Source organism: Amblyomma mixtum, chromosome 3 (genome assembly GCF_055824585.1).
Source record: "Amblyomma mixtum isolate Tamu chromosome 3, ASM5582458v1, whole genome shotgun sequence".
NCBI lineage: Eukaryota > Metazoa > Arthropoda > Arachnida > Ixodida > Ixodidae > Amblyomma > Amblyomma mixtum.
In genome coordinates, this window is record NC_143014.1 from 39,636,295 (window position 1) to 39,647,265 (window position 10,971).

The window sequence follows — 10,971 nt, forward strand, 5'->3', positions numbered from 1 at the left end:
TGTCAGCAGTGGGGTTCGAACCCACGCCCCCTTGCGAAGACCAGAGCTTAAATCTGGCGCCTTAGACCGCTCGGCCATACTGACCACGACGTAGCGATTTTTATGACCATATATTCACTCTGTGCAGGTGTATGAGCGTACATGTACCTGTTCAGCTGAGATATCGTACTTGGTGAGGTTAAATTTTGCACCGCAGAATGAATCTGCCGGTCCTCTCCCTGTATCCTCCTCCTCGTCGCAACGCTGAGCGCGACCGAGTTTAAAGGGACCCTGAAATGATATCCGTGGGCATATTCTAGTGCAACAGATCTGTAGAGGTGGTCTTTGGGGGTTTTCGAGTCAAATTTGAAAGCGCCGCGTGGACCCATAATTTATAATGAATTTTAAAAAATCGCTGCTCGTAGCAGCTCGCAACCGATTAGGGCGACACGCCTCATCCCGCGTCCCCTACCCCGATGACGTCAGTGGCCAGAAGGGCCTCTCTTCAAGCTCGCCCCATCGGACCACTGACGTCATCGTGGAGCGGACGCGCGGTGAGATGTGTCGTCCTAATCTGTAGCGAGCTATTGCGAGCTGCGATGGGGTCCAAGCAGAGCTTTCAAGTTTTACTTGAATACCCGCAAAAACCACCTCTACTGATCCGTTGCACTAGAATATGCCCATCGAAATCATTTCAGTGTCCTTTTACGTAACCGAGGCGCGTTTCATGCGACCGATCTGCGCACGCGCAAAATCCTAGCGGTGACTGATGAAAACAATCTGCACGACGATTTTCGACACCGCGGCACTAGGAAACACATGCAAAGCGATGAAAACGACGTCACCGCTGCCAAGTATTTACATGCTTTTTTTTTCTAAAGCAGGAATGCTTTTAGTGCTACATTTTCACCTCTCTTTGTCCGCAGCTTTTTTTCGGTTTGTCAGTCCATACCTGAGTCGTATTAGCGGAGACGTATAGCAGTTTTACCGGACACACCCGCAGTGACATGGATGGGGCTGGGCGAGGCCACTGCGCGTGCGCAGGAGGCGTCCGATTAAAACTGGTATATGTCTACGCTAATACATATCGGGTTTGCTAAAAACGTCTAATGACTACCTCCAACTACGCCACTATCACTACCGCGTGCAGGTAGAAGGCCAAAGAAAGAAATAGATGCGAAAGAAAATATTGAAAAAATAGGCATGCCACAGTAACGACGTCACCCCAAGTAATTGCTACAGCTGCAGATACACCCAATGTCCCCCATGTCAACGGGCATGCAGGTAATAGAAGCTTACGCAAAGGAGCACTTGTTGATGTGATAGTTAGGTCGCAATAAGTGTGACAATAGCGATAACAGCGTTGCTGAAGACTGTCTTTAAGGTCGTGCGCATCGCAGCATTGAAGTAAAGTAAAGACCGTTAATAAATATACCCTACGAGAGGTAAATTTTATCCACTTATGAATGCATAATATCCTCAGACGACCAAAGAGACACTCCTTGAATATTTGAAAGCGTTTCAGCTTCTTACGCTTTAGGAACACACAGTTGCCACCTTTGCAGCATTTAAGTTCTTCGGACGAAACAGCTCACCTACAGCTCATTTTAGTATTCTGCACTGAGCAATGTGCCACATTGAAATAGTGAGCAGTTGTGCTACGTTCGATGCAAATGGGCAAAAGTTGCATCAGTGTGATCGAAATTTTTGCGTTGCAGGGCTCTACTGAGCATGAATGTAATGTTCGCTACGTTAGCGTGTAGGTTGCGCTTTGTGACTGCACTATCAGTTGGGTTACTTCAACATAACGTTCCCTCGTTCACCAATTCATACAATCAGACTGCCGTGCAGTGCTCCTAAATTAATTTAATTCTGTTTAACTTTTTTTTTAGTAGGCCAACGGCTAAATTATACTTTTGTTTTCTGGCCATGACTCGCCAGTGACCGCGTGGTGTGAAATTCTTTTGCGCACAGTAGCTTGGCATGATAAGTTTCTAGGAACATGTAACGTGGCGCTTTGCAAAATTATCGGATCCGTCACACTTCCTTGGCGTCCCACAAGGAAGTGTGCTTGGCCCCTTACTTTTCCTAATATTTATCAACGATTTACCGGATTCCATTTCTTCCCATATCAGACTTTTTGCTGAGGATTGTGTAATTTATCGCAAAATTTATTCTAACACCGATTGCCAATCCCTTCAATCTGACCTGGATTCAGTAACAGCATGGTGCTCAACCTGGCTTATGCAACTTAATCATTCAAGAACTATATTTATGTCTTTTACTAACCGAATGTCTCGAATTCAAACAGCATACTCCTTAAATAATAGCTCACTCGAGCTAGTCACCACGTATAAGTACTTAGGACTGCACCTTCATTCAGACTTAGCATGGAACCACCATATTAACCTTATGCTTGCATCTGCTAATCGGTCATTAGGTCTCTTAAAACATAACCTAAAGCATACTCCTCCTCACCTCCGTGCTCATGCCTATACCACTCTAATTCGACCTAAAATTGAATATGCCTCGGCTTTTTGGGACCCTTACCAATCTTACCTAATAAATAGCATTGAATCATTGCAGAACCGCGCCGTTCGTTTTATTTACTCCGATTATTCACGTAACACCAGCATCACAGCCTTAAAGAAACGAGCAGGTCTCCAGGATTTATGTATCCGCCGTAAAATTGCACGACTATCACTTTTTCATAAATTTTATCATCATCCATCACTGCATAACGACTTTTTTTCTTTGCCTCCTTCGATCTTTGACCGCCGCGATCATCCCTTTAAAGTTAGACGTTTCACGTGCAGAACATTTATCTATGCGCATTCATTCTTACCACGCACAATATCTGACTGCAACACTCTGCCTTCACATATCGCAACTACCACTGATCCTGATAAATATTTTAAACTTATATCTTCAATAACTACTGCTTAACTCTTCGCATACATTATTATTTTATTTGCTCATGGCTTCCTTTTTTTGCAGGGTTTGTTACTAAAAAGATTCATTGTATTAGTATTCTGTTTGTATAATTTGAATACTGCAGTAATCTTCGTTCTTTGCCGCGCTGCCATTCTTTAGATTCTTTTGCTTACTTATGTCATGCAAAGTGTGTTATTTGTGCTTTTGATTGATTCTTTTGCTTACTTATGTCATCCAAAGTGTCTTATTTGTGATTTTGTTGTTTGTTTTATATTTGTGGTTTTGTTTTATTCTGTTCAATTGCCTGTGCCCCCCCCCCCTATGTAATACGCTCTGGAGGGCCTTTAGGGGTATTCTGTATACATAAATAAATAAATAAATAAATAAATAAAGAAATAAACAAATAAATAAATAAATAAATAAATAAATAAATAAATAAATAAATAAATAAATAAATAAATAAATAATCGCAGAACCAGCAGTCAACTGAACAGGGATTTTTTGCGTGTGCTCAACGGGTAACAGTAATTGGTGATTAATAATTGAATTGGTTAATAGACTGGCTTACAGCCTAGTTTCGCCTCCACAGCCCTCATCCATTTCACCCCCCCCCCCCCCCCTTTAAAAAAAATGCCTAAAAGAGAAGTTCCTATACTAAGCTTACGATGTTTATACAGGAACTCGTAATAACTCGTCTCGTCTTTGGCGTTATTCTTCGGATTTAGCATCAAACTCGTGTTAAATCCACGTAGGTTAGGTTGGGTTAAATTACGAAGAAAGGCGTACAGTAGCTCTCCATGTGGATACCGAAACCACGCCGTGAAGGAAAGGGGAGGGAGAGGAGCAGATGCGGCTATTCTGGTTTTTACTGGTGGGAAAGCACTGTTAGCACCCTACCCTTCAAAAGTAATAGTGGGACCCGCTGCGGCGGCCGCATTTCGATGGAGGCGAAACGCAAAATCCGCCCGTGTGGTGTGCGATCTCAGTGCCCCTTAACGATCCCCAGATGTGCGAAATTATTCCGGAGTTCTCCACTACGGCACTTCTTTCTTCCTGTCTTGTTTCACTCCCTCCTTTAGGCCTTCCCGTACGGCGCGGTTGTCCACCGAGATTTGAGACAGTTACTGCGCCATTTCATTTCCTCAAAAACCAATTCTTACGTAAATCCTCTGAGAGAGTCGCCAAAGGAAAGCCGCATAACTGGCTTCGTGGGGCAGTGGGCACCTCAATCACGCTTTGAGCTACGTGGCGGTAGTGATAGAGAGATGTGCGCCTCTTACGTTGGCATTGAAAACTTTGTGGCTGAAATGCGGAAATGGGAGCATCACTTGACCACTCCTTGCACCACTGCACCAGGAGTGGTGGGAAGACTCCTAGGGATATATCAATGTAGAGGATGACCAATTCTGCATAGGTGGACATTAACCCATTACCGCTATCCAAACAACTGCCATCTGTGAACACTGGATCTGAACACCGGAACCGAAGGGAAAACCGAGCTGCTAGCGCACCTGATTCGCATTTGCCTAATTACGCAAATCGACCATCATTTTTTAAAACCAGACTTCGGAATGAAACTACTGTGTCTCTTTGGCTCGCCGATTATCCGAAAAGCTTCGTAAACTCAGAACGAGCGAGCTGTTCTGCCACAGCATCTTTGCCACTGCACGCATAGATGGGGTGCTGATTTCCAGCATTGAAGACTTTACGAACGGGCTTTATTTACTCCGCACGCTTTGATCTCGACCACTGTGCTTGTTTACTGAGGAGCGTGCCCACCTGTGACTTGTGCAGCTCTGAATTTTTCTGTTCATACTGGCGTAAGCAATGCCGGTTTTATGACTAACGGCATTGTTCTCAAAATCGGAAGCTGGAGACACTCCCCAGGTGCGACGTGGCGTATACACGATTTTAAAATACCAAAAGCTGATTTGGAAGGACCGAAATTTTTGTTTACAACAGAAAGCTTGGTGTCCAACTCCTGCGCGGCAGCTTTAGAAACGCCGCAAGAAAAAGAAAAGAAAAACTTCATCAGTGGGGACACTTGTAATCTTGCAGCGTTGTTGCAGGATAGTCACATTACTTGTGTGCTAATGTTTACGCGTTTCTGTAGCGCTCTTGTACGCACGTATGCGTAACGGGCCGGCATGCTCTGAGGGCTGCCTCTCTTTCACGCTAGTAACCTTGATGCATTTAACAATAGCTAGACTATGTATACCTCTATGTGGTCATGTTGGGGTACGAGGGTACCGATCGAGTTCCGCCGCAGACCATCGTTTTATCTGTTTTACGCGAGTTTCAGTATCAAGTCAATATTATTAGTTTATACCGGCCGTACCAGGCTGTTCATGCTATGAATGCAAGACAAGACATTTTAATTTGCACCCTGACACCTTTACGAGTCTCGCGAACCACATGAGGCGACTGATAAGCAAGGGTACGGAGAGCAAGCGCTGACCTGAAGCGGTAGTTTATTCCGCTTAACTGGAGAAAAGTAAGCCGATGAAGAAGTGTCTTTAGGGAAAGAGACAGCAAAGCAGAAGCGAAACAGGCCAGGGAAAACGAGGTCTTTCGAGCAAGGTGCAAAGAGAGAGACAGATTCATCAATTTGGTGGAATAAGGGGGGGAGGGGGGGGGTGTTATCCCTGACAACTGGCCACGAGCCCTTGGCGCACGGCAACTCTATAGGGCTCGGTGCACCGCTCGGAAAGCTGCAGATCCATTGGGGGAATGTCCGAGGGACAGGCATAGAGAATGTGGCTAAGGTAACCTTGGGTAGATAGAAGACATCTCGAACGTATCTGTCGTTCTCAGAGGTGAAACTCATTGCTAAAAAGACTGATAAAAAACACGTTCACGTCGCCCCACCGAGGGAAAAAGTGCGATCCCTGCAGAAATTTAGTTATTGAGGCCGAGGAACGTAGCTGTTCCGTCAGACAAAGAGCAGGAACCCAACATTATTCCCCGCCAAGCCTGTATTGTTAAGTGCCACGCGATTCCGGAGACAGGGGCAGGCAGAAGACGACGACGACCACCGAAGGCCGAAGCCGAAGGTGACCGTAGAGGAAGACGAAGGCCGTGCTGTTTGATGTGTGCCTTGCTATAGCTTTCAGTATTTTCTTTTTTATGCTTCATTATTTTTTGAATTAATCTTTCTCTTTTCTCTCTACCTCTCTCTCATTCTCCAATCCAAACTCCTCTCTCTCTCTATATATATATATATATATATATATATATATATATATATATATATATATATATATATATAAATCTATATATATAGTAGAAGGGGTCACAACATTGCAATTATCTTCATTTAATACCGACAGTTTCGAATGGAGGGCCGTCCTTCCTCACGGATTCGTGTGTATACCCTGAGGAAGGACGGTCCTCCGTTCGAAACTGTCGGTATTAAATGAAGACAATTGCAATGTTGTGACCCCTTCTTCTACAAGTCTTCCTGGCCTATTGAACGGCAAGACCTACTGCAACTACTATATATATATATATGGTTGGTTGGTTTATGGGGTTTAACGTCCCAAAGCGACTAAGGCTATGAGAGACGCCGTAGTGGAGGGCTCCGGAAATTTCGACCACCTGGGGTTCTTTAACGTGCACTGACATCGCACAGTACACGGGCCTCGAATTTCTCCTCCAAAGAAATTCAGCCTCCGCGGCCGGGATCGAACCCGCGTCTTTCGGGCCAGCAGCCGAGCACCATAGCCACTGAGCCACCGCGACGGCATATATATATATATATATATATATATATATATATATATATATATATATATATATATATATATATATATATATATATATGAGAGAAGCCAACAGCCACGGAAACCAAGGGGCACAGGGGATTTTTAATTTTATTTATTTATTTTGTGGCGTTGATCAATTTGTATTACTGAATATGTTATCGCTCATATATATATATATATATATATATATATATATATATATATATATATATATATATGAGAGAAGCCAACAGCCACAGAAACCAAGGAGCACAGGGGATTTTTTTTATTATTATTATTTTTTTTAATTAATTTATTTTTTGTGGTGTTGATGAAGTAAGAATTTTACTGTCGCTTAAAGCTAATTGATTAGAAAAGCAGAAGAAAAAACAACCACATGCCGCCGGTGGAATCCGAACCCACGACCTCCGAATTACGCGTCCGGTGCTCTACCTCTGAGCTATGGCGACGGCTGTCAAACCTTCTGCTTTCGGGGGTATTTATGTTTACAAATAACCTAACCTTGAGAGTGTTCATCAGCGCCACCCACGTTCGTAAGCGGCGGACGTGGAACGTCCTGAATTACCGCTGGTGTGACGTAGAACGCCATCTAACGGCGAGGGTGGAAGCTGTGTGAGAACCCTCTTATGCTTCCTATGACATCAAGGCTGCCAGAACCGAGGCCCTCGCTAAGCAATTAAGCAAATATATATATATATATATATATATATATATATATATATATATATATATATATATATATATATATATGATTATTATTTTTATTAAGCAAATATATATATATATATATATATATATATATATATATATATATATATATATATATATATATATATATATATATATATGATTATTATTTTTTTCCTTCCTCTCCCTGCCGTTCTTGCGGTAGACTTCCCCGGTGTTCCTCTCCCGTGTGCTTTTCTTTTGCCTTTACTATGTACAGGTGAATACCAACCTTTACCTCCCGATTCTTGGCCGATTACCCAGCGTGGGTATGTGCCATTCTGTCAAAGGCTACAACAACAACAACATTCGGAACAGGATGGCACCAACGACCAGGGCCAGCAGTGTCCGGCGATATTTCCATGGCACTCCATTTCCGTCACCGTCGACCTCCATCATGGAGTCAGAGCAAGGCATGGCGTCGACCACGACGTCCGTCGACGAAGAGCAGCGCCCTGTCGATGAGTACCGGGTCCCCAGGGAGGTCATGCGAGGCATCCAGAACTCGGAGCCGATGTGGTTTGGTGCGCTTACGTCGGGCCCGCAGTCCGTCGTTGAGCAGAGATCCACACGAGAGGTCAACATGCTGGCCGGCCAGAGGAAGGCCGCCGCAGAATCGAGCCGGATCGAGAAGAGTGGCGGATACGTGTTCCAGATCAAATGTTTTAGGGGAATCCCCCAAGGTGGAGTAGATTTGTAATAAGGGAGTAATTACTCATTGGCATCCACCCGAGCGTAGCCATACGGCTACAAAGGAAAACTATACAGCTTTCTCAGAAACTTCGTAGTTAAAGAAAAATTCGTCCTGGTCCGGGGTTCGAACCCAGGACCACCGCTACACCGGATCAGTCGCTCTACGGCTGCGCTGCGCTTTGTAGCCGTATGGCTGCGCTCGGGTGGATGCCAATGAGTAATTACTCCCTTATTACAAATCTACTCCACCTTGGGGGATTCCCCTAAAACATTTGACCAACACAGTTCCCACTTCGAGTTATTGATTAATTCGCTCTCGTCCTACCATAAGCTTGCCGTCCTGGTTAGCTCAATTGGTAGAGCGACTGCTCCGGTGTAGCGGGGGTCCTGGGTTCGAACCCCGGACCAGGACGAATTTTTCTTTAACTACGAAGTTTCTGAAAAAGCTGTATAGCTTTCCTTTGTAGCCGTATGGTTGCGCTCGGGTGGATGCCAATGAGTAATCACTCCCTTATTACGTGTTCCAGAACCAGACGGTGCCCCCATCCCGATCGTCCAACTCTGGTGGCACCCCCTTCTGTGGGCTACACGATATCTGCCAACGTGCGTATATTCTTTGTTTACATCGTTTTTTTATTGTATTTGTTTATTTTCTTCTGTTCACTGTACGGTTTTGAGCGTTCCGCCTTTGCTTGTACGCGATGATGTTCCGGTACATTTTTTCCCAGCAGAGAAGGCCTCCACTTTCCTGCTTGACTATGGAGTCGCCGATTCGACAAGCGGCTAGCAGGACCGACGGAATAGAACTGCCGCGTTCACGGACTCCGGCCGCTGCGGTGGCGTTCCCGGCACCACTGCGCATGCTCAACCATTGTAATACCGTTTTCTCATCAATAACTAAATAACGGAGAAGCGGGAGGGAGAAACTTCTTAACTTTCATATGACTACTGCACTGTCGCTAGATGACACTAGCTGCGATTGATTCTGCAGTGCTCTGCAGTACGCCATCGTCCATTTCGCCGTCTCAGCTCACAATGCGCTCATAGTTTTGAAAACGTTCTGTTCCAAATGTTTTGCCTTCAGAGCCATTCACTGCGACGCACTTTATGCGGTGGAGAGACCCACACGTGCTCAATTTTATGTGCCTTCGTATTCCGAGTAATTTCTGCTGTCCACGGTTGCCCACACTCTTGTGTATCTGCCTGATTCGTCACGCTTTATATACTTAAATATACACCATCCACATCTAAACCTGTCATATATGGAAAGCTCTCGCGATGTGAAGCAAACAGCTGGGAGGGGATTCAGCACGACGTCGCGACCATCGGCTTGAGGGCCACCTTTTAGTGGCATTCGCCGCTTCGTTCTTGAATTGTATCTCTACGAGGGACATTCATAGCCAAACATTCGCGCGCTGATCTTCCGGCCGAGAAGATTTGTCGAGGCAGTCAGGAAAGCGGGCGCTCTCGAGACGGTAAGGTCAGGTGATGCAGGCGGGCCTGGCTCATACTTACGTAGGGACCACTATTGCACCCTGGAGGAGGGCGTGAACGTTACACTCACTAGACAACCGTTTTTGTGTATGTCTATGCCATTAACAAGTGAGTAGGCTCGGTTGCGAAACGCAAAAGTGACAAGCAGCATGTTCTTCTTTATACTGCTTGTGCCGGTAGGTTGAATATCGCGGGACACGGAGGCAGAGCTCGCCATTTCACAGAGCCAGTTGTATCGGCAGAATGAGGAGCAAGATGCGCCTTTTCATGTAGGAACGCATTCGGTGCCTGTATTCGAGCACGTCGGTGTCCAACACATCCGCGGTTTTCAGTCCGAGCGCAAAAATAAGCGTTGATAATACGGCTACATACAATGTTATCTAACTTTGCTTGGAAGGGGGTGATTTCTTCTTTATTCTGTGCTCAACACGTTGATCCAGAAGTGCTGATGTGGTGTTGATCATCGTCGTTTTTACAGTGCTGATCATCTAGGCTACATTCACAGCTGGACAAAGGCGTAGTTCTGGCAGTGGTTTCTAATTACCCCTGCGTTGCGCCAGCCAGGACTACCCGACTTCAAAATTCAAACCTAATTATTCACTTAAAGGTGCACTGAAGAGGAATCTGAACTCGTATTTTTACCGCAGGAACTCGATCTACACGTTCCGAGCGTTCTTAGAAGCTTCGAATTATTGCCCTGTGCGCCTGATTTCCCTAATTTAAATCAGATTAACGTCGGGCTCCCGAATTTTTTCTTTTTTTTTTCAATTCCTCACAAATGGTGGGAGGAGTTGACCAAATTTCACCCAGTCCCGTGGCGACTTGCCGTTCTGCCATCGGCGGAGTGATACGTGGTGTTCGGCGAAAGCAAAGAGTCCACACGTATTTTTATTTCCGTGGGCCTAATTTGCATCTGTGTAGTCTCTGGCTAGACATATTTATTCACGGAAACCTGAAAGAAACAAAATAAAAGTGAAAGCAAAGTGGCCACGCGACTGGCTGAAAGGCACTTCATGCGTTGGTCGACACCTTCCACCGTATGCGGGGAGTTCAAAAAAAAAAAAAAAGGAAGGAGCCGGACTTTAATCCGATTTAATTAGGGAAATGGACCACACAGGGCAATAAATCGCAGTTTCTGAGAATACTGGGAACGTGTAGATCAAGTTCCCGCGGCAAAAAGACGTGTTCAAATTCCTCTTCAGTGCACCTTTTAAACCTCTGCTGCCCCCAACTACAATTTGCCCGCCGCGTGGCTACCCAATCAGAACAGGTAGATGGCCCAATATTCGCAGAGGATGGTCTCACTCTGGTCGTCTGTATGGCTGGCCTCTGCCAATATATTTCCAATATTGGGCCAATTACCTGTGCTGAGTGGGTACGG

At 45.2% G+C, this 10,971-nt stretch overlaps 1 non-coding gene across 1 annotated transcript; it reads right to left on the minus strand.

Moving 5' to 3' along the window:
• On the minus strand, nucleotides 1-84 carry TRNAL-UAA (transfer RNA leucine (anticodon UAA)). Its single transcript has one exon. It is a non-coding gene; the product is annotated as a tRNA-Leu (tRNA).
• Nucleotides 85-10,971: the final 10,887 nt, after the last annotated feature.